Source organism: Octodon degus, unplaced genomic scaffold (genome assembly GCF_000260255.1).
Source record: "Octodon degus isolate 3935 unplaced genomic scaffold, OctDeg1.0 scaffold00201, whole genome shotgun sequence".
Lineage (NCBI taxonomy): Eukaryota > Metazoa > Chordata > Mammalia > Rodentia > Octodontidae > Octodon > Octodon degus.
Window position 1 is genome coordinate 4,495,796 of NW_004524777.1, and position 25,138 is coordinate 4,520,933.

General features: G+C 38.7%; 1 protein-coding gene across 5 annotated transcripts in view; it reads left to right on the forward strand.

Annotated features, from left to right (window-relative positions):
- The window catches only part of Eda (ectodysplasin A), a 465,104-nt gene that overhangs the window by 257,955 nt on the left and 182,011 nt on the right, over nucleotides 1-25,138 (forward strand). The gene's annotated exons all lie outside the window — the stretch shown is intronic.

The following is a 25,138-nucleotide window of genomic DNA, read 5'->3' on the forward strand; positions in this document are numbered from 1 at the left end:
ATGTAGAGAGCCAGTTTTTCCAGCACCATTTGTTAAAGAGGCTATGTTTCTTCCAGTGAGTATGTTTGGCTCCTTTGTCAAAGACAAGGTGGCTGAGTGTGTTCGTAGAGGCTTCAGTGTCTTCTAATCTATTCCAATGATCCGCAGGTCTATTTTGTTGCCAGTACCATGCTGATTTTATCACAGTAGCCTTGTAGTATAATTTCAAGTCAGGAATTGCAATGCCTCCTGCCTTGTCTTTATTGCCCAGGATTGCCTTTGCTATTCTAGGTCTTTTTTGGTTCCAGATAAATTTTAGGAATGATTTCTCTAGGTCTGTGAGGTATGTCAGTGGTAGTCTGATAGGGATTCCATTAAATCTTACAGCAATTTTGGGATTATGGCCATCTTCGCAATGTTGGTTCTTCCTATCCGATAGTTCACTATTAAATGCCATTTCTATCAGGTTTGAGCATTGGCAAAATGGGTTTTTGAAGGAGATGCTAAAAAGAACAGTAGCCCCTTCCTTCAAAGGGTCTTATCTAATGAATCTTAATTCTTGTACGCCTTTTTAACATTCATCTTGTGCATTATACACAATTTTAATGGGATGGGGGCAGATCCATAAAGTACCATTTATTGAGCTTATTTTAAGTGTACAATATTTAGTATTGCTTTGAATTATTACTCTTTGGGTGAGAGCATCAATGCTCATTATGGGATATCTTGCTAGTATAAAGAGGAATTTAGGCCAGATAACTCTTAATTATTAAGACAAAGTATACCTATGCTTTATTTTTATGTCAGATAACTTCTTTAAGAATACAGTGGGGGAGGTACGTGTTTAAATTTCGTGACATTCCCAGTTATAATGGCACTTAGAGCTTTGCTATTATCAGTTAAAGCCATGAAGATTTGTTAATTTGTCCATCTCAGTAGGAGTAAAATTAATTTAAAACTATGTTGATGAAATATAAATGCAAATAAAAACCTTTTACCTTTCTACCACATTTATTGCTTTATAAAATTTGGACTTCTTTTTTTTTTTTTTTTGGTGGAACCAGGGATTGAACTCAGGTCTTTGCATTTGCCAGGGAAGCTCTTATTCTACTGAGCCATCTCCCCGAAGATTTATGGCCCCCATATATAAGGCCTGTACTACTTGGTGTTATGGTTGTTTCTCTATGACCCTGAGGAATCCAGGTGTTTTTGTGGCTTAAGCAGGAACAAAGGCAAAGGTGAACTTCCATGTGCTACGTCATGATTATTCTTAACATAAGCAATGATGCAGTGGGCTCATACATTGTATAGAATGTACCCTTTCCCCTGAGCACTCTATTGAATGGGAACAAATGTCTCACTAAGCCATAAAAGCAATATTCATAGGGTAAAGGTAATCTCCATGAGCCTCCTATGAATAGTGACTTATATTAGAATCAAGAGTCATGCTTTATTCTGAAATTGTCATAGCTGCCTAACATAATGTGCACAGTGTAGGAACTGCACGAATGAGGACCCCAATCTCATGTTGCTGTTTCTAACTATCAGTCACCAATACTTCTCGATTAAATAAGTGAAATATAGTTTAAAATCATAGTAGAAACTAACAAATACAATGGAGGACAGCTCAACTTACTGCAAGCCCACCAGCAGGCAGAGCACAGTTCAAAGTATATTTTGGCTTGTAGACAGCAGCCAGTCAGTAAGTCTAAAGGAAGAGAAGAAAGACCTATAGATAATGATAGTTTTCACCCTTAAACTCTACTACAGTGCCAGTTATCTTTTAGCTGCCTAATACCAGAGTGAAATTGATTCCCCTACGCAAAATATGGTTTAGATGTCAAGACTAATACTTGCATTAAAAAGGCGAAAATTTATTACTGACATAATGTGGTTATGTGGTGAGGAGGGATGGCTCATATTATGACTTATCTGTTGATGTCCCCCTCAAGCCTCTTGCATTCATAGGTGGGGCTTTGGGAGATGACTAGATCATGGGTGTGTGATACTGGATTAGTACACTGATTCATTAATAACTGAGTGTGATGCTAGGAAGGGAAGCCTGGTGAGCAGAGGTGGGTCACCGTGGGCATGGCTTAGAGAGGTTAGGTAGACAGACAGACAGACAGGCACAGAGGGACAGATGGACAGATACATCCCTCCTTCCTTGAGCACGCTTCTTTCTGCCTGTCATGGTATCAACTGTTTCTCCTCTGTGATACCCCTCTGGCAGCCCACCTTGCTTTGGAGCCAGCCATGTATGGACTGAAATCTCTACAACCTGTAAGTGAACATAAACCTTTCCTCCTTTAACTTGTGCATGTTGGGTATTTTGTCCCAGCAATGGAAAAGTAACTAAGACACCTTCCAAGTCATTTTAAAATGACTTGAGCTAAAGGAGGGTTAAGTATCTTTGATGATTTTTTTGTGGTTAGATAGTGGGGCCAAGGTAATGTTTCCTAGCTGTGGCTTGTAGGGTTTGAACTTGAAGTCAGCACTGTAGGTTCACAAGTGCCCAGCTTGCCCTTATGTGGAACCAAAATTATAAGGAGATAAAGGAGTTTGGTTTGATAGCTGTCATCAGTTATGTGTCAAATATTATGGTTATTATTACTATAATTTTCATCTCTAAAAATGAACTACATTTCTACCAGTGGGAGGCAAAGTAGAAGTTGGCTAGCTGCATAAGAACATTACAAAGAAAACATTTTCATTTTCTTTTTTTTTAAGCACTAGAGTTATGTAAAGTATCAATATAAATAACATTGGATTTCTTATCAGCCTCCTTTTTGTATTATGTTGAAAATGAAGATGTAGCAGTGATATCCATTTCCTTTCCACTGTGTGATGCTGTTTTTAGGAGGTTTGATGTTATGTTTAATTTTGAAAGTATATCATTTTATTGTAAAGATTTCTTATCTACCCTGAAATAAAGCCAAATAATGCCCCACAGAAGCTGAAAGCTCTGACCTGTATCAGTGGACTTACATTCTGTACCAGAGATTATTTGCACTGGTCTTGGGCAAAACATTTACTCTATGCATCAGCTCCTTCATCTGTAAATGTATTCATCCAACAGAGGTTTTTTTTTTTAATGTGTCTTGTATGAGACAAAGATTGAACAAGGTGGTGAGGTGTCTTAAAGATATATTTTTGGAATTATTATGTGACTCGAGCTATATTCAGTATATTTCTAATTAAGATTCATTTTTAGTTTCTAATGGTTTTATTCTCCAAATTAGGGTACTGTGTGTTCCTCTTACAGTGGCTGAGCGCTGTTAACGCAAATGACACAGCTGTGCATATTGTTAATAGTATTAAATGATGGTTTCGAAAGACTTCAATTTCACCCTTAGAGCACCATTAAGTAATCCTTTTATGTATTAATTATTCCCCTCTTCTGTTGACAGTGGTTGCCTTTGTAAACCTTTCTGCTGACCTCTTCTTGCATTCTCTTGGTCTCACTCCTGCTAGGGACACCTGTGTCTTTCCTTCTGTGTTTCTCTGAGATAAAATATGGTGCATCTTGAACGACAAAGCAGATTGTGTTGATTTAGGTCTCTGTGCCTTTGAATATGCTATTTCTCTGGCTGAGTTTTGTCACTCCCCTCCAGACAAGCTGCACTCATTTCTATTTTCCTGAAGACTCATCTCATGTATTTCAGCTTTAGGAAGCTTTTGGCAGCCCAGGCATAGCTAGTCATTCTGTCTATGCACCGGCGCTAAACAGTGTTGTTTGCTACTATAAAACGTTGTGTACTGTATTATAGATATTTATTTTCATAATTATCTCCTCTAATAAACTGTGAAGTTCTAAAAAGCAAAGTCTATTTAATTCACTCTTTAATCCCCCGGCAACTAGTACAGGACTGGCAGAAGCATAAATATTTATTGCAGGAGGAAAGGGAAAAAGCAAAATAAATATTAGAAAGCGATAGCCTACTTGAGAACACAAACCACTTCTTTATTATTTTCAAATTTTTATTTTATTTTTTTTAAGTCTAGTTTCTTTTTTTTTTCTTTTCAAAGTTTTATTGATAAACATAAAGCAATGAGACAGTTTCAAATCAAATCGAAAGTACAGTTTCAACAAATAATACACTGCATATATTCTTCTTAGTGGTTAATTGCTGTATATTTTCAAATTTTTAAACTAAGTTTTAATGCCCTACCTCTATTTCCTTTTTGCCTCAACCTTTAGGAAAATTCTTTTCATTTAATAGATAGATGCTGAAAATTTTAAAGAACTTCAAAAAAGACAGCTGTCTGACAGCTGTATGCCATGTGTGCTTTCAGGCCTGGGTAAGAACATCTGGCTACTTGAGAATAGAAACTCTATACTAAAGAAGTTTCCCAGGCTGATGGTGATTAGTGAGTGGAAAAGAAGGGACACAAACTCAGCAATCCAAGCATGTTTGTTGCTAAACTTCAGAGAGAGAGCTCTCTGTGGCAGCAGAATAGGGATGGTGTCTCTATAGGTTAAGAAGACATTTTTATAGCATTTTCTTGGCAGGGTCTGGCCCTTCCCATCCCCTGGTTGTTTGCAATTCAGCCTAGCCTTGAATTCACTAAGTAGCCCAGGCTTTCTTTGCACACATAGCAATCCACCTGCTTCAGCCTTCCAAATGATGATTATAGGCATGCAGCAGAGGCCCAAATGCAGCAGGCTTTTGAGGCAGTGAGTCTGAGAAACAACAGGCTGTGGGGTTGCTGATGTGTTCTCCAGGAAATTCTCCTGACTTTAGCCACTGAACAGTTTAGCCCTAGTGCAACTTAGACAGCAAGTTTATATACTATCCCAACCATCATGCAGGCAGGTGCCATTTCAACCACTTGATTTTTGTATTAAATAAATGTGAGAAAGCTGTTATTTTATATTTCCTGATTTATTTTTGACAAGAATTAGCAAATATGCAATTTATGTCATTCTGTATTTAAATATTAGGAAAAATAAGTACTTAAGTAAAATGAAACAAAACTTTCAGATAGAGGAGTAGGCTCATTCAAATTAGTACTATCAGGCTGGAGATATAGCTCAGTTGCATAAGCGCCTGCCTGGCAAGCACAAGGTCCTGAGTTTGGTTCCCAGGACCACAAACAAAGAAACCAACAACCATAAAACCCACAAATTAGTATTGTCCCTGATGGGGACCTATCATTCCTGGCTTGAGAGGGATATAAGAAAAGGACTCATTGTCCTGTTCTTGGCTACTTCCTGCTGGGGGATGCAGCAAAGGGGTTTCTCTTCATTTTTGATGTTTTGGAGTAGGAAGGTTGTTGGGGATGTTCTCGAGTAGTTGCCCAGCAGAGGGTCACTATTTGTTCCTGGAAAAAAAAGTTGAATAGATTAATTATACATGGGACAAAAAGAAGGAAAACAGCAAACACTGAGGGATGCAAGAGGGGTAGGAGCCACTGAAGAGGAAGGGGAAGCACATTACAGAAGAGCCTTCAAGGGCTTTGGAAGCTTCTTAATGCAAGTGATTGCCCTGCCTCTGACCAGCTTGGAAGTGTTGGTGTGAAAGCAGCATTGTTCCCGTGGTAGAACACATGCCGCCCTGTGCCACTGTCAGAAGATCAAGGCTGGGTTTTGGAGGACACCTAAAGCCAGGGTGTCTACTTGATCTTCAACTGTCCCAGTTGGTCAGGGACTTCTTTGGGTCCCTCGCCGAGTTCTTCTTACAGCCTGTTGAACTCTGAAAGAGAGCCTCCCAGAGCCCTGATTCCCACTCCAGTTCCTCTGATTATTCTGTGGGAGGCCATCAAGAGGATCGGCTGGATGGCGTGTGGTGCCCTGATATGGGTTATAAGGGAGATAGGGACAGGAAGGTCAGCTGTTGCTAAGGAAAGAAGGGGGGATGAGATCAAATCAGGACAGGAGAAGGAGGTCTGGGTATGAGTTAGGAAGTAAATGGTGGACTATCTAGAATTTATGCCACATACGAAAGGAGTAGCTAAAAGTTGCAACTGACCAGGGCAAAGAGGTGAGGGTGGTTGTAATACCGCAAGACTTTATTGGCTAAGAGCAGTAAAGTTTTGGTTTGGAAAGATTCTTTCATTAGATATATTGAGGTATGTGCATTTGGGGGCACCTTTATGGGCTGGGGAGTGTCTTTCAGGGAGTCCTTTTTCCTGTTTTGGCAACATTCAGATGTGGTAGCATTTTGACTGTCGTAGAGGGAAGTATAGTGAGTAGCTGTGAAACAGTTCCCAAGTGGTTAAAGCTGTGGTGATCTGAAGGTGGGAGGAGATACATGCATGGTAAGTAGCTTTGCAGAAGGAGGGGTGTAAAGAGCCGGCCAGGGTAAAGGATCTTGCCTGGTTCAAGAAATGCAGAGGCGCAGCTTGGGTTGGATGGAGTCCACTTTGAGAGGGACTGGTTATGGCCCACTGTGGCAGTCCTTGAGTCTTTGACGGCTTTAGGGCCTCCTGGGTCCTTCACCTAAGGCTGTGCCCCTAGAACTGGCAGTCTTGATGAAGTATAACCTGGCAGAAGTGTTTATCCATGTTCCAAGGGGAGCAGGGATTCCTAAGTCTGCTCTCTGTGAAAGATGGAGGCAGCCCAGAGGGGTGGTTGGATGGTTCCATTATAGGTTGGGATGATTTTAGCCTTAGAACCATGTGACTGAGGTATCTAGGAAAGATCTCTGTTGCTGTGTTAAGGGTTAGGAGGATGAGTAATATCGAGAAAGAAAGGGTGGGAGCAGGAGAGTGCAGGAAGTAAAGGTGTTGATTTGTTCTGGAGAGAAGTCTGAGAGGGTTCCCTGTAGCCAAGGTCTTGAATTATGCCATGTAGCAAGGAAGGGGATAAACAAGGGACATTGGTTTTCCCTTAGCATGGTCAAAAAAATGGACAAAGTTATGAAGAGAGAGACTCAATGGACTGTCTAGCTGTGTCTTTGATTTCCTCAGTCACAGGAAACAGATTGAAGGTGATCTTCAAGAAAATCTTGATTGGGGGCCGGGAAGATGGCTCAGTAGAATAAACACTTTTCTGGGCTGGAGAGATGGCTCAGTGGTCTAAAGCACCTACTTAGAACAAGCTTGGCAAGGCATCAGGGACTGCGGTTCAATCCCCCAGCACCACATGCCAGCCAGCCCCGCCCCCTGGTGGGCTGAGCTGGCCACACACACACCTCTCTCTCTCTCTCTCTCTCTCTCTCTCTCTCTCTCAAAAAAAAAAATAAAAATAAAAAAGAAAATCAAATTTAAACTTTAAAAAAAAATTTTTAAAAAAAAAAAAAAAGAATAAACACTTTTCTGGCAAGCGCAAGGACCGGAGTTCAATCCCTGGTTCTGGAAAAAAAAAAAAAAGACTGTTGATTGGTTGGTGCACACTGAAAAAGAGAGTCTTTTTAAGAGAAAAGAAGTGTACCTAGAAGAAATGATCTTTTAATTTTGTCATTGTTGGGGTTATTAGGATTCCTTGAAGGGGCCCTGTCTATTTTAGATGTAATCCCTGAGAGGGATTGAGTAGATTTATATATGGCCAGTCCTCCAAGATGTAGAGATGGAAAGGTGAGGGTGTCTAGGCTGTTGGAGAGGTTTGAAAGCTTGCAGTCAGCACAATTCCAAATGAACTCCCTAATGGTGTTAAGTAAGGAATTTGAAAGAGGGGAGTGGAGGTTTTAATTGGAGGTAGGGAATGTGAAGGTGTAATGGGAGGCCCTTACTATAGAATCTCTAAGGGATTGAGCAAAAGGAAGAGAATTGAATTTGAGCAGGATTATGAATGGGAGCTTAGTCAGCCTAAGTATACCTGGAGAAAAATATGGTTAGGCTCTGTTGAGGATGGTGATTAGCCTTTCAAATTTAACTGAGGATTGAAGATTATATAGGATGTGGAACTCTCAGGTTATGCTTAGGGAGGAGGCTACCTGTTGGCTGACGTGGGAGTCCAAAGAAGGGTAAGATTTCAGTCAGTATGATTTGTGCTGCTCTGAGGGATTGTTTATTTGATGTAGGAAAGGCCTTTATATGTCCTGAGGAGATGTCAACTAGGACAGAAGGTGTCTTTATTTCTTTACCAGAGGCATGTGAACACTCTTTGCTGGTCAGTGCTGGGGAGGAACCCTGGAAATTGATGTATGGGAAGAGAGGAGGTATGAATTTACTCTGGGAGTTGATGTTTTGGCATATGGCCCATAGGATGATAGTTTTAGGGGAGTTTTCAAAGTAAGGGTGAAATATATGTAAATCTGTAGTAATTTAGCAAAGTAAATCATCTGGTATGGAAGTGGTCTTGAAAAAGATGAAAAGAAGGAACAAATTTTGTAGAGAAACTACCACTGTTTCTCTTGCTGTGTACCCTGTTCTCTCAGTAGAGTTATTTCTTGGAGTGGGTAAGAAGGTGAGTGGGCCAAGTTCTACCTGTTCTGAAGTTGTCCCTGTGTTGGAAGCTGCTGCCTAGATTACTTCCTTGGAAAGATAGGAGGATTGGCCATCATGATAGCCTTCACTGATGGCATACACTGCCTGAGAGAAGGGATGGTCTTTGAAGTACTTCTAGAACAAAATCTGTCAGGGAAGCCTGAAACATATTCTGAGGTTATGTGATACAAGCAGTTGAGAGTAAAATTAAGGAGCTCAGGGCACTCATTTTGGAGGCTGGAATCTGTTTATGCTGGCTGAGCTATAGAAGGTAACTGGTAAGAGCTGGAGAAAGAAAGGATTAAAGCAAGGTGGTTCAGAAGTTCAGAGAACTCTTGTGAGGAGTGCACCTGTAGGGCCTCCTGAAGAGAAATCTTTTGGAACTTAGGGTCCAGCTGTTTACATAAATAGGCAACAGGCTGGAGGGAGTTTCCAGCTGGCTATGCAAGTAGCTCTAGTTCTTGTCCCTCTATGCAAGTTAAAAATAAAAAGAAAGATTTGTTAGGATTGAGTACGGTCAAAGTAGAAGACAAAAGAAGTGCCCTCTTGATGCTCAAAAGGAAATGGAAACTAAGTCTGTTTCTGACAAGGAAACTTTGTAACTAGTGAGAAATTTGGCTTCCAAAGTTTAAAATTCTTAAGGACCTCCACAAAAGAAAGGATATCTCTTTTTGTGTTGGGGAAAGGAAGATTGTTAATAGCGTGTTTTCAGGCAAGGAGTATGCAGCCAGTGGTAGTGTTAAGTTGAAGCTTAAGGAAAGTGACTTCTTGTGCCAGCTCTACTTTGTGCTCTGAGACAAGGTATCTCTTTTCCTCCAAGAATCTGAGAAAGCAGCTTGTGTGGTATATAAAGTTTTTTTAAAAAATATATTTGTTTATTTGTTTATTTATAATGTGTGTGTGTGTGTGTGTGTGTGCGCGCGCGCGGCCAGCTCAGTCCACCAGGGGGCGGGGCTGACTGGCATGTGGTGCTGGGGGATTGAACTGCGGTTCCTGTGCTTTGCTTAGCTTAGCTTGTTCTAAGTAGGTGCTTTAGACCGCTGAGCCATCTCACCAGCCCCATAAAGTTATTTTTGAGGGGCTGTAAAGCCAGAGGTCACTGACACTTTGGAGCATGTTCCTAGGGCCAAGGTCCAGTGATTGCAGGCCTTTTTGTAATGCTTGGCCAAAATCCCTGGGAAAGAGCTGTCCATGTGAGTTTTTTGGTGAACAGACATATGACGGCTGTTCATGTAAAGGTGAAATGTTGTTGAGAATCTGGATTGAAGGGAATAGTAAAGAAGGATCTTTGAGGTATAAAATAGTAAAGTACTATCTGGGCATGGTGGAGCATGCCAGTAAATCTAGCACTGGGGAGGCTGAGGCAGGAGGATTGCTGCAGGTTTGAGGACAGCCTGGGCTACAAAGTGAGTCAAGGCCAGTCTGAGCTGCACAGTGAAACTCTTTCAAGAAAACATCCTCCCCCCCCAAAAAAGAAAAGCAAAACAGGAAAATACTGAGTATTGGGTAAACGGGAGAGGAGTGGGGGTTGGGAGATATGTGTGAGGGTTATGGACCATGATGTGAGGGGGAATAACAAATTAATTTCTTTCAAAGATACTGAACTATTAGAAGGAGCTTTTCTACAGGAAGTAGTGGAGTATTGTGGGGAGAGCGGGTAGAGATGAATATTTTGGTTTTAAGAAGGTGGTTGATAATGGGCTGATGGTCAAATCAGGCATTAGGGGCTAATTTTTGCCATTGAGAGCTAGAGTAGGGGCCCTTAGGGCTATTTTGGCAGCCTTTGGGGGGATTGGGCCAGAGATATGATGGCTTTGTGCCTGGCTGAGTTGAGTTGTCTGGGAAATTTTTGTAACCTGTTGATGTGTCCTCTGAGGACTTATGTGTTATCCAGGAAGTACTCTTAATCTGCTGACATGTCCTCTGGGGGCTCCTCATGACCTTAAGGAAAATCAAATCTATGTCTGTCTTAGACAGCAGGTTGGCTTATTGAAAATGGCCATGTGCCTATCCAGGTTGTGTCAATTAATGTTCCAGAAAGCCTACACTTGCACTGTACCTCTTTGACATACTATATACAACTTGTCTTTCTAAGTCATGAGGTTTGTTTTCTCTTTTCTCTTTCCTTTTAGGGCCAGGGAGATAGCTCAGTTGAGTAAATGCTTGCCTGGCAGGCTCAAGGTTCTGAGCTCAATCCCTGGTGCTTAAAAAAAAAAATCCCTTCTAGTTCTCTTTCTTTTTTGTTTGTTTGTTTGTTTGTGACAGGGTCTATCTCTGTAATTTAGCCTGGCCTTAAACTCACTATTATAGTCCAGGCTGTTGTCAAACTCACAACAATCCACTTGCCTCAGCCTTCCAAATACTGGAGAACTGGAATTACAGGTATGCACCATTGTGCCTGGCAAGTACAGTCAAAAAGAAACTTAGCTGCCACGTCAACAAAGGTAAACACAAAAATCCCAAATTAGCATTTTCCCTTTGAAAATTCCTTTCCTAATAGAAGATAACATCAGTAAAAAGTGATTAATCCCATTAGAAGTAGTGTATATATGTGTATACACACACTTATGTGATTATGTGTGTGCAATTTACTTCAAAAAATTAGCAAATTAAATTATAAGCACCTTTTTCTTTATTTCTTCAGGTTGAAACTATTTCAGGGAGTGTTTTTCATTTTTGTACAATGGTATAGGGTAAATGCAACATGAAATACCTGGTGCCATGTTATAAAATACCTACAATGCTGTTTAGTTATACTTAACCCATCTTGATCAGCTTCTTCTAGCAGATTTGTACAGGCTAATTGTGAAAAATTTCCTATTATTATCAGTATTATTTCTCTCTCTGATATACAGAATCTATTTGAAATGTTCCTTCTTTAATTTGAGGTGTGATATAATGAGTATTTAAATTATATTAAAGTAAAAGACACATTGGCATTAATTACCCTCCTCTTTGCTTCAAACACAATTATCCTATCATTCTCACCACTTTCTGAAGCACTTTTATAAGTCTTCTTTCTTGAGGTGCGATTAAAAAAATACTTCCTTCCCTCCCTTCCTCTTTGTCTTTTACTTTATTGCCTTTCTATCTTCTTCCATGGTTGATGCAGAAAGGAGGCAATGGCCTCACCAGGTACCAGCCCATCAATCCGACATTTAACTTCTAGAACTGTGAACAGTAAGTTTTTCTTTACAAATTATTCTGACATTATTCTTGTTATAGCAACACAAATATGGACTATCACAGTGTTGGAACATCATTTAAGATTGGCACAGAATATGGCAGCAGTTAGAGAGAGAGAGAGAGAGAGAGAGAGAGAGAGAGAGAGAGAGAGAATATGAGACTAAAACATACAGCCTAAAATGTCAGTAAATCATTAAAAAAATAAGGTAGGTTGCATGTCATAGCTGTGGGCCTTAAGCCATTTGTAACACATATATTTTCAGTGATCATTGGAGTCTTATAAAAACTTTTATTGCAAAATGATAGAATCCATTATTAATTTAAGTTCTTGATGTTGATAATACAGTGTAACTACAGGTGAAAGATTTATATGATCTGAAGAGAAACCAAAGTATTAAAGTGTTACTAAATATATCTATAAGTGCATTTGTCAACACCATTCATGTTGATGATTGTTTGCGTCTTGTTAACCAAATCAGTTGAACCTCCTTGGTGAATATGCTGTGTTATTAGAAATTAGGGTCCTAATGTGTGTGTGTGTGTGTGTGTGTGTGTATTTAGTATGGTGTCTACAGGGTCTCGTTACAGAGATCAGACTCCTGCTTTCAGCCACCCAAGTGCTGGAATTACAGGCATGCGCCACCATGCCCAGTCTTAATGCTCTCTCAGTGGGCTCCTGGGGTGGGACTGGTACAGCAGGCTGGGGATCTAACCCCGGTCCCTGCATCAGCCTAAGCAAGTGCTTTAGTCTGCTGAGCTATCTGGAAGGCCTGGGTCCTAACTCTTTGCCTTAAAAGTTTTACAGCTGTCTCCAAAGGTAGTCTGCTTATAAAGTAACACACTAAGAGACTATGATGTGCCTGGAGATAGACTAGTTTATAGACAGAGTAGAGCCACTAACTAATGTTTCAAGGACCTGGTCATGGAAAAGACTAGTTAGGGGGATCATTTAATGCTTGCTTTTGAAACAGAAGAATTAGAGTCAGTGATTGAGAATGTCCAGAAGCAAATTTCATGTCAACTTGAAGAAATGTTTACCATCTAAAATGCCACACAATGGCATGGGATGCCTTAAGTGTTGAAGGTGTGTAGCCCTTGGAACATCGAACTGATTTTGTCCCCGGGTTGTATAAATGTGGGTCTGTCAGATATTCTAAGTATTCTTTAGAACATTTCTACTGATGAATTATTAATTTTATGAGTCTTGTTACACGAAACAATGTGGATTTAACAAGAAAAATCACAACAGTAAAGTCTTGAGTTTTTAATATTTATTCAATGTTTAAAGAACATAAGTAATAAATTTTCATAGGAACTAAAATGAAATACCAATGAAACTCTATAAAAGTCATCTTTATTTCAATTATCATGCCTAAGGCAGTCTGCCTATATGATACCAACACATACCATACGCATGCATCTCTTACACTGACAGAACATGCCTTTTTGTAAGACGTAGTTGATATCTCAGCTATTATAGTATGCAGTGTGTAGGTAACAGGAACATAAAATATAAAGTTAACTGCTAAGTTCTTAGTATGTGTTATATGTTAAGAATAGACATCAACATTTCACTTCAACTGTGTACTTGATTACCAAATCTAAAAATATCATCAGAAATAAATTTCTATATGAACTAAAATGAAATACCAATTTTACCACCATGAAAATGATCTTTTCAAGGCAGCCTTTTTTTGGGGCGGGGGGAAGGTACTGGGGATTGAACTCAGGACCTTGTGCTTGCCAGGCAAGTGCTTATTCTAATGAGCTATTTCCCCGGCCCTAACCAAAGCAGTCTTTTTTTTTTTTTTTTTTTTTTTGTGGTAGTGGGGATCAAACTCGGGTCCTTGCGCTTCCCAACAGATGCTTATGCCACTGAGCTGTATCCCTAGCCCTCCAAGGCAGTCTTAAAATATGAAAACTTCATGTTCCATGTGCAAGTATCACTTACACTGAGAACACATTTGGTTTTCTTGTACTTTCTTATAGGTAACAGTTGACATCTTTTTTGTTTTGTTGTTGTCGTAGTAGGTCTTTCTGATGCTGTGCCTGCCTGTTCACCTGTCAGCTCACCAGTGTGCTCCACAATTTGATTGTGTAGTTTCCTGGGCAGAAGCATTTTGTTTCTCCTCGGCTGCAGATGATCTCTTATCAGCTCCAGTGTCAATCCTCTATGAAAATTTCTCCATGATATATATTTTTTATTTTTCATTTTAAATATTGTTTTCATTTTTTGAATGTGTTTGATTGGTACAGGGTCCCACTATGAAGCTCAGACTCATGGTAATCCTCCTGTTTTCAGCCTCCCCAGCATTGGGATTATTAGGCGTGTGCCACTATGCTTGGAATCTGGCCAGCTCAGCCACCCTGGGTGCAGGGCTGGTGTGGCATATGGTGCTAGGGATCAAACTGTGGCCTGCACTTGCCTAAGTTTGCCTAAGCAGGCGCTTTAGTCTGCTGAGCTATCTTGCTATCTCCATGATATTTTGCACTTGTTATTCTCTTTATATTTATGCCACACATGTTTAAGATTGAGGAAAACTCAAGCATTGGCCAGTGTCTTGTGTTTCAAATGACATGTTAATTATTATATAATCATGAACATCATCTACTCTGTGTTCAATTTTGTTGTTGAAAATGTCCATCTCAGGCTTCTGTGTTGTTGAGGTTTCTCTATCAATATTTCCAATATTGCAAAATGTTGATATCAGCAGTACCAGTTTGCTTTTCTTTGCCATACGAGGCCAATGTTGTATCTTTTTGAAATTCAAAGACTGTATGTACAGTTGTCTATTTTGAGAATGTAAAATTTCATTTGGAATTTCTCCTCTATTTCTGTGTATAGTTCTTGCACATGTCAACTAGTGTTCTGTTAGCAAATGTTACATCAATCGCAAACTAGTTAAGCAATTGTTGAATATCACATTCTGATTAGCTTGTGAATGGGAGCAATAAGTCTGTTCACAACATCATTACGTTTATTGCTGTACAAATAGGACCTGATGGCCAAGTTACAGGACAAATGAAAATATTGAAAGAATCATAAGTCTTTGCATGTACAAGGCCTAAATTTTTATGCCATATCTTGGTCCATCACTTTTTCATAAGTCTTTTACATTCCTGCTATCTCCATGAGAAATCTGTGCTAAGTAAAGCAGAACTTTGAATGCTTTCAGTCAGCCAGTGAATGTGTCATAATAAATACATTTTGGAAAGGGGCTACTGGTGCCAGATGCTTTCCTTACATTTCAGCCTTTGTGCCTTTCACAGAATCTTGTAGCATTTTGTCTGTTGTCATTTCCAATATTGAACAGCAGACATGCATTCTGTCTTATACATGTCGTCCTTCCAAGACCTTCACTGTATTTTTGAAACTAGTTCTAACATTGGATTGTTCCATTTGGTTGTGTGGTCATATTGTAACAATTTGGCTAATTAAATATGTACTTACATTGCTGTTTTCTTTGTCATTTAAATCAAGCAGCTTTGTATTCCCTGTGTGGGTATATCACTCAATCCTTGCTCTATTTCACTGTCACAGGAACTTTGGCTCACATGGCCATTATCAAAGTCATCATCTTTAACATCATCGTCCACCTACACCACTCTTGTGTTATGAAACCAGGTATTTTACCATAATGGATCATCTTCATCAACCATGCATAAGTAACCTGATGATTCATTTTTGATCTCTGAAACTTACAAGTCTCACTTTTCATATGCCATTGTACTGAATTGGGATACCTCTTTTTTTTTTTGTATTTAGTACAGGGTCTACTGGGTCTCACTACACAGATAGAACTCATAGTGATCTTCCTGTTTGTAGCCTCTCAAGTGCTGTGATTACAGGCGTGGGCTACCACACCCAGTCTCAGTTGCCAGCTGAGCACACCTCGGGGGTTGGGACTGGCATGGTACACTGGGGATCAACCCCACCCTTGTGTCTGCCTAAGCAGATGCTTTATTCCACTGAGCTATCTGGCTATCCTTTTGAATTGGGATACTTCTAACAGAAAAATTCAAAGAAATTGTGGTGTGGGTCTATTGGACCCTCTGTGATGCTTGTATAAACATACACAAAACCAGTTAGATGCAGCATAAAAGTGGTTTCAAATCCCATTTGGACACATTTGAACATGTGCATACCCCTTAGCATTGATCATACCAACTGAGTAAACACATAGATTGCTTCTTGGATCCCTGAGGGAAAGGTACTGAGATGTACAGCTGACTTTTATTACACTAAAGTACTGATTATAGTGGAAAAGTAAGGGATGTCCCTGCTAAACCTAGTCTTATGTTCTAAGGGTTAACTAGTAGAGTGAGAGAAATTAAATTAAATTATGTGAGAGATTAAATGAGTTCTAACATTCTTCTGTCATTTTTTTTGAAGACAAAGGCATTGAATGAGAATCAAGTTTCTTGTTATATGTTTCATTTCTGTCAATGAAATTGTTTTTTGCCCTTTTTTATATTGCTATGTGAAAGGTGATGTAATCTGGCACTCTTTTAAGTGGATAGATGAAGAATCTCTGTAAGTTGGGTTGTATGTTGTCTTAAATCATCCTGGTTTTCAGATATATTTTGTACTTTTCCAGTATCTAAAATCAGGTTGATGATTTTTGAATTTTTGTTATGTGTCAAAAGTTGACACATTTTCTGTCACTGATTTCAGTGATAGGTTCTCTTTGTAGACAAGAACTGGTACAATCATGGGGGGATATGGTGTAATTAAAAGTCTATGGTTATGTTTAAGAATAAATGATGATCATTGTAGCTCTGTGCTTGCAAGATGTATTTGAGTACTTGTTTCTTGGGTACCATGCAGTGGTTTGGTATATCTTAACTGAAGAAACAGAAAATGGAAACACCTGACATATTATGGTAGAACTTGCATCTGAATCTATTGTGAGAGCCATCTTTATCTTATTTTTTTCCCATGCAGTAGTGAAGCTATCTCCTTACTTACTTACCTGTTCTGTTTGTTTTTTTTACAATATTAACTAGTCATGTCTTCTTTTCTTCTCTGCTTCTAACTTTAATGATTTTTGAAAATAATTTAATTATTGACACTGAGTGCTAGTAACATCAAACCATATTTTTCTTTTTATAAATTCCCCAACAGCATACTATTAAGCAAGTCTTTTTTACTTTGCAATGACCCTTCTTAATAGCCTGCGATTGCTTAATATTTTGTATTCAACATTATCCTCTAATGTATTTTGGGTAAGCTCTTTGATCAGTTTTTTACTCACTGTATCAAGCAAGTATTTCCATTAGTCCCATTCTTCTTGCTTCTTGTATCTTTATATTCTTTCTTCTCGCTTCCTATTTTATCACTTTGCTTCTTCCCAAATAGTTTTCCTTAAGAAATGTATTTATTGTGTCATGTGTCACAAACTGAGAAAATGGTCATCACCATCAGAAAATGTAAATCTGTTACAGGAAAGAGGTCATCCCAAAAGGAATTAGTTGTGTATAAGGAATCAATGGTCACCTTTACATTTTAAAATGTGCAGTTACAAGACCTAGTGATAGATGAATTCCATGTATCATTCTTATAGTTAAACTCAGGCAAATGGGGACCCACAGGACTCAAAAGTCATCCCCTGTTTTTCCTGATGCTCAGGAATCAAACTCAGAGGGCCATATCTGTTAAAGAAGTGCTGTACTATTGAGTTATACCTCAATATGATCATAACCATTCAGTCTTCATTCTAACCTTTCTGTTTAAGAGCTTCATGATGGTGATACTTTTCAGACATTGCAAAATATTGAATTCCTGACTTTCCCCCCACCCCAGAACCAGGGATTAAATTCAAGCCCTTGTGCTTGCCAGGCAGGCACTTATTCTGCTGAGCTATCTCTCTGGCACCCCTTTGACTTTTTTAAAGACAAGATGACCTATGTTTAGTAATTTAGGTTGTCGTTGACCTCACTGTACAGTCTGGCTAGACTCAAACTCATCAAGGTACTCCTGCTTCCGCGTGGGATTACAGCATGTATCACCATGTCCTGTTCCCCAGACCTTGTCAAATTTTGTTTTGAGACATGGTATTACCAACTTTTCCTGGTCAGCCTTGGGCTCATAGATCATGCTTCATTAGCCTCCAGGGTAGTTGGGATTACAAGTGTGCACCAGGGTTGTCAGTTTGTGGCCCCTATTCAGATTCATTGTTTTCTTTGCCAGAATGTCCCAAGACTATAATGAAGAGCTTTCAGTTTTGGTAACTGCCTATATTATCTCTGTATGTTGCAGAAGTCTATTTTATCCCTTTCAGAAAGTCATCTCTCAGTGGAAGTCGGTCTTGATTACTTTGTAAAATATGTTTCCTTGCTACTTCAGGTGGTCAGAACCACCTCAGATGTCATACTTCACTGCCTTTAGAAGAACATACACCACTGTGGTCTGGTTACCATATGATCTCATCATGTGTCTCTTTCATTTGCCCTCAATACTGTGCGTGTCTCTTGTTTGGTTCTGAAATGATTGTTCTTTTCAGACTAACTTTCAGATTCTTAAAATTATTATTTGTTTTTAGTCGTTGCCAATGCAGATTTATTTTCAAAATGGTATTTGATTACTCTAATTTCTTGAGACCAAGAAATAAGTACAAACGTTGAATGCAGTAATGTAAATGTTTGGAAACTCCCATTCATATAGTCAATTATAGAACATGTACATTTATGAACCATACAAATCAACATTTTTAATGAGATTCATCTCAGCCTATGTTTTAAGTCACATCTCAATTTTGTTCAATTGTTGAATTTTGTGCAGCTGTTTTCAATAGTATCATATCACTCAGACAGAAAATTCCTTTTGTTTATAGAGACTCAAGCCTTAAAAGCCATTTTCAGGCCACTTCAGACATGCTTATTTTCCTTTGTTTGTATTCATAATCTACCTTGTCTTAGAAAAACGCATTTGTGTATCTCTCTCACATTTTAATCTACACCTACAGTTTAGCTTTCATAAAAATCCATAAATTTTTCCCTTCACTCCTATAACCTTTTGAAATCACACATATTCATTTTATTTTAGACAGCTAACCTAGGTAAAAATATTATAGGCAGGCAGACAGGATGTGATGGAGGAGTCAATCCAGAGGATGAAAACACTTTACAACTGTGGCTGGAGGCACGTATGTTGGAGGCCAGGCCTGGGTGCTTCACCAGGGGGTGAGCAATGGATTGGAAGTTGTGCTCACCTGGTAGACATCAGTTTTTCAGGTGGGTGGCCAGAATGCCCTGGTTCATCTCTTCCTAAAGAGGTCCTTGTTCTTTCCATAAACACTTGCTATGGGACCTGCTTTCTCATTAGATCAATATGACCAAGTATCTCAGCATTTAATCTTAGCAGTTGATTATAGTTTTGACTTTCATTGTATCCATCTCGGGATTTTGTTCAATAGAATTTTTCTGTAAAACAGGATTTGCTGTAACTGATTTTTGGGGTTCTCCCCTCAATATTTCCTACTCCTAACCTCCACTTTTCCTTAGAAACCATTCTTTGGTTTTGGGGAACACTAACTGGGCATATGTGACATCTAACAGATTAGGAATTACATTTATTTCTCCTATAGCACTTTTACCACATGGCTAACTGAAAGAAAGATGATCTAAAGTATTGTCCCCCTGCACTTGTTTCTTTGCTGAAAAAAGACTAATATCTTATTCCTTATAACAGTATTCTGTTAAGCACTCACTTATCTGTGTGCTCTTACAAAACACCCATATGCTTCCTTCTTGCTTTTCTGGAGGACTCCAACTCTATGCATTCTAATATTGAAAAAAAAATGTGTGCTACTGTCCAAGACCTGTTTGAGATGGAAGGTGAGCTTGGGGAGAGAATCCAACTGTGGTATTTCAGATGGGGGAGCAGTCAAATGTTAGATTAGTTGAAAAATGGGATTATCAGCTAGGGCTGGGGAGCAACATGTTATCAAATTGGTGAAAAACTCCTAAACTACCTCAGACTTATGAAGAGCCAACTGTCTGTACAGGTTAGTTGAACGCCCTGTCACATTACGGTGTGAGTTGCATGTCTGTAATCTTAGCATTCTGTGAGGCTGAGGCAGGAATACTTCAAGTCTGTGCCCTGCTTTGGCAACTTTGCAACTTGTCTCTTGTTTTCATTTATTACTTTTTTTTCTTTTTCTTTTTAAACAAACATTTACTTGAGAGAGAGTATAGCAATAATTGATATGACATTAGAAGCAATATGCTTTTAGAAGCCCAGAATGACAGGCATTCCAAGCATGGCCCTAGTATTATACATTGATATCCTCAGTGCAGTTGCTTAGTTCACAGGTATCAGCATATATAGTTAGTCAGGGTGAGAATCCTACCAATTAACTGGTAGTTTCAAAAACCTGATAGAGATTTTCAGGATCATTGCCTTAGCCATCTTGTGTAACAACTTTGCATCTTATGGAGACACTATCTCAGAATAAAGGGTTGATGTAGTTCACGCAAGGGTTCTGGGTTCAGGCCACTGTATCAAAAGGAAAGGTCATTCAGTCCACTATGTTTATCAATCACCCCATTGCCCAAAACTCTTTAATAGTTATTCTGTGTAGTTCAAATATTTTTTAGCTTCTCTTCTCTCAACTGTATGTAATTTAGGTAGGAGAAATCTGTAACATTTTCAATAGCTTTACCTGAATGGTCCACTCATATGGGAAATCCTAAAAGGTGATCTAATCTCAGGAGGGAGAATCATTTGCAGGTAAAGAGGGAGTGGTCACCTTTGTTTTGGAAAAAGAAAGGGAAAGTAAAAAAATAATGGGGCTCTTACCTGGAAGTTGCTGTTACAATTTTGAAAATTTCAGTTTCTTTGTCTCCTTTCTACATAGTTTTATTCTATTGTAGCCCAAACTGGTTATGATCCTGGTATAAATTAAAATTGTACTCTACAACATTTGTCTTTTTTTTTCCCTCAAAATCATCAAGTTGGTCCTTAATTATGGCTTGACCGTCCTCCTTTTTCTGCCTTTGCATGGCCGACAGAAACAACATTCCCTTTTCTGGTTGAAGTTCATTTGCTATCACCTCAAGAAGTCTCTTTCCCTCTGAGGTCTCTAAACCCGTTCTTTTCTCTGTTTATTTACTTTGTGGTGTTATGGCAGTTTTAGATTTAATATGGGCAATGAAGAAACAGAGCTGTACTCAGAGAGGTGGAGGGCACTTGAATTTATTAAGCCCTGGGCTAGGGGGAGCTAAGCTCTCCAAAGGTCTGAGCAGAAGCCCTTGTTGGGGCTGTCTTATGAAGTTTTTGAGCTGGAAAAAGCAAGCTTGGTTAAGGGAGCAAAACTGCATGCTGAGCGATTTTACATCCTTTTGGCCTTCATTTTGGTGTGTGTGTTTCTGTTTCCTCTAACTGATGGTTTTCGTCATCAATAGAAATTAGTGTCTTTCATTAATTTGTTGTCTGCTGTATTTCAGTTTTTCCTTATTGCAAGCAGGAGTCTTGATTGTCTTGTTTGCCTTTGTGTCATCAAATCATAGATTCCCTACCCCGCATATGACAGGAGCCCAAAAGATATATTAATAAATGAATGAAATGATAAAAATATGGAAAAGAATATGTGAAATAACCTAAATATCTAGCATATGGGAAATTTTTATGGAAATTATTTTCTTAAATTCAGTGTTACAGTTTTCATTTGTTAAGTGAAAAATATGACTGAGGATGTCGATCAGTGGTAGAGTGCTCGTGTAGTGAGTTCATTTCCCAGCACTGCAAAAAACAAAATTACATAGATACACAGCTACTTTCCCTTAGTTCAATGAGAAGAAAGTTTTGAACTAATACTATTTTGACAAGATATCATGTCTGCATTTTGTACTATGAATAACTACTATGTAGACAACAATATACAATGTACTGATTTTTTTATTTTTTATTTTTTATTTTTTACATTTATTTAGAGTGTGTGTGTGTGTGTGTATGTGTGTGTGTGTGTGTGGCCAGCTCAGCCCACCAGGGGGCGGGGCTGGCTGGCATGTGGTGCTGGGGGATTGAACCGTGGTCCCTCTGCTTTGCTAACGCTTGTTCCAAGTAGGTGCTTTAGACCACTGAGCCATCTCTCCAGCCCCTACAATGTACTGATTATTGTAACTGTCCTACTAACCTGTTTTGAAGCTGTCTCATTGCTACTTCTTTGTTAATAAAATTAATATAAAAATTGCAATACTCTTGATTCACTGCTTTTTAGAAATTAAATTTATTGGTACATTTTAGATATACACAATGATCATACTTTTTAATATTTGAAGACAATTGATTTATTATTTACGTTATAAAATTATTTTAAAGAGAATAAAAATAATTTTTAAAAATATGTGAAATGATACAGAATTTCAAAAAAACAAGATAATAGGAATTCAGCAATGGTTGTTATATTTCATACTGTTGTCTTCAAAGTATTTGCTCAGATTACCAGATGGAAGCATGCAAAATTGGTAAAAAAAAAAAAATTAAGTATTAATGCCTAGAATTTATCTTTCTTTATATCTGAGTAATATTGGTAGCTCTTTTTTTCTCTAATCCTGTCTCCTCCTTTCAGCTCCTCTTCTCTTTCCAATTTACAAAGCTTTGTTTGTATTTTATCCTTCTTTTTTTTTGTTTTGGCGGAACCAGGGAGTGAATTCAGACCCTTGTGCTTGCCAGGGAAGCGCTTATTCTACTGAGCCATCTCTCTGACCCTGTATTTTATTCTTTTGTAATTATTTTTTTCATTTCCCTTCTTTCCTTCTTTCCTACCCCCCACCCTTGTGCCTCTTTCCTTTTGAACGATATCTTCCCATTTCACAGTATCTATTATACATTCTGATCCTTATTTACTCTTTCAGTTTCACATACCAGAGAAATAACGTGATGTTTACATTTGTGTGTGATTTATTTCTCTTAACAGTATGGTCTGAAGTTGTATTGATTTACCTAGAAATATCTCAAGCTTGGCCGGGGAGATGGCTCAGTGAGATAAGCGCTTCCATGGCAAGCGCCAGGGTCTGAGTTCAATCCCTGGTTCCGCAGGGGGAATAAAAAAAGAATAGTGTCAAGCTTATCCTTTATGGTAGAGTAGTATATTATTATACAGAACAAAACACATTTTCTTTATCTGTTCCTCAGTTGATGGACATTTGAGTTGTTTCTAAGATTTAGCTATTGTAAACTGTGCTGCTATAAACATAATGTGCATATATTACTGTATGATGATGTTTGCAACTGTTCTGAGAAGATACTCAGAAGGGAATAGCTGGGTCAAATGGGGGGACCACTAATCCCCGTCTGCACTCCCACCAACAGTGGAGAAGGTCCCCCCCCCCCCCGTCTCACCAGCATCTGTTATTGGCTGACTTCTTGATGTTAGTTATTCTCTCCAGGGTGAGATGGAATGTCAGTGCTGTTTTAATTTGCATCTCTCTAATAATCAGTGATGTGATCATTTTTAAAATATATTTGTGCCCCATTTGTTTTTCTATATCTGAGAAGTGTCTATTCATTTCACATGCCCATTTTTGGAACAGGTCTTTGAATTTGGGTTAGGGGAGTCTGATTTTTTTTCAATTCTTTATATACTTCTTAGTCCATTTGTGAAGGTATAACAAGATACTGTTGACTGAGTAAATTGTAAAATGGAGAAATTAATTTTATCACACGTCTGAAGACAAGGAAGTCTGAGATCAAGTTACCAGGAATAGAATCATTGTCTGCTGAGCGGTTCACTGTATGCTACTGAGATTGTAATTTTCTGCTGCATCTTCTGGAAAGGAGAGGTGTTATGTCTTCATGTGGCACAAAGCAAAAGGGCAAGAGAGCCAAATAGTACCTGAAGCCTGTTTAACAAAGCCCTTATTTCCATTCAGGAGGGAAGAATCCTCCTGGCTTAATCACTTCTTGAAAGCCCTCCTTCTTAATATCAGCAAATTGGTCTCTTCAGTTCTAACCTCTGAAATTTGGGCTGGATGTGATATAGTCCATGCATAGTAACAATACTGCATTTTGTTATGGGGAATATCTATCTGCCTGTCTGTGTCTGTCTGTCTGTCTGTCTGTCTCTCTGTCTACCTACCTACGTATCTATGTGGCAATAAAAGGAATTTAGTAAGAGGAGTGTGAGCCTATGTACTTTTCTTTTCTTAAATTTAAACTTGCCTGTATTTTCATATTTCAAAAAATATATCTAGGAGTTTATTTATCCAAAAGAAATGTCAGTGCATTAATGTTGTTACCATTGAATATGGTGCAGGAAAATACGAAGATGACTTTTTGGAATATTTTGTTAATATCTGTCTTTTAAATTTTGACCTGAAGGATATGGAAAACCTGGAAAAATTTAGGAGCATGGAAGCACAGAATTACTGAACAAACATTAAAGAAATTAATTTTCTTCAGGAAGAGTAATTTTGCTTTTTTGGGAGGGATGCAGAGTATTGAACTGAGGTCCTTCCCCTTGCCAGGCAGACACTGTACCAGTAACTCTACTATATAACATCCACCAAAAACTGAGTAAATCATGGTGCATGCTATAATCCCAGCCCCCAGGAGGGTGAGCAAGGAGGATCACCTCGACTTGGAGGCCAATCTGCACTACATAGTGACTTGAAGATCTGGCTGAACTACATAGCAAGACCCTGTCTCAAAGAAAGAAACAAAAAAACCAAAACAACAAAGAACAATAAAAAGTGAAGAAATCTGAATAAGCAGTCAATTACTAAAGTTTAGTAAATTGTGGTCTTATAGAAATAAACTTTTCAATATGAGCATCTTAAAAGCAAGACAAAAGGTATTTCCTACATAGGACACCTTTTTTTTTCCTTTTCTTTTTGGAACCAGGGATTGAACTCAGGCCTTTGTGCTTGCCAGGAAAGCACTTATTCCACTGAGCCATCTCCCCGGCCCCTTGAAACCTTTTAGTAACAAGCAATATACTTACTGTCTTTGAGTCATGTCTGATATGTCATCCTACCTAAATGTAAGAGAAAAAGTAAGTCTTCAACAAAGTTCTTCCAGGCTTATAATTATACTTTTGTGACTTTCTGTTTTTAAAGTTCTACTGCTAAAGTCTAACCACTAGCTCCTGCTTTTCTGACTTTGAATAGGCAAAAAATATAATCTTTACCATCTAACATATAAGCTCACTTTATCTCTTTGAAAGACAGTGTAACACAGGGGTGTAAAAGTGTACCTCAGGAGGGTGTGTCTTAAAGGATGTATAAAAGCTACATTTGGTGAAACAAATGACCCATGGAATATAATCTGTACTTATAAGGTGGAACTTTCTCAAACCTTTGAAGGAATCTTCCCATACTTAGAATTTGCTAATTGTACTCTTGTAGACTTCAATTTCAGTAATTTGTCTTTTTTTTTTTTAATTTTTTTTTTTATTTATGAGAGAGAGAGAGAGAGAGAGAGAGAGAGAGAGAGAGAGAGAGAGTGTGGTATGTGTGTGTGGCCAGCTCAGCCCACCAGGGGGCGGGGCTGGCTGGCATGTGGTGCTGGGGGATTGAACCGCAGTCCCTGATGCTTTGATAAGCTTGTTCCAAGTAGGTGCTTTAGACCACTGAGCCATCTCTCCAGCCCTTCAGTAATTTG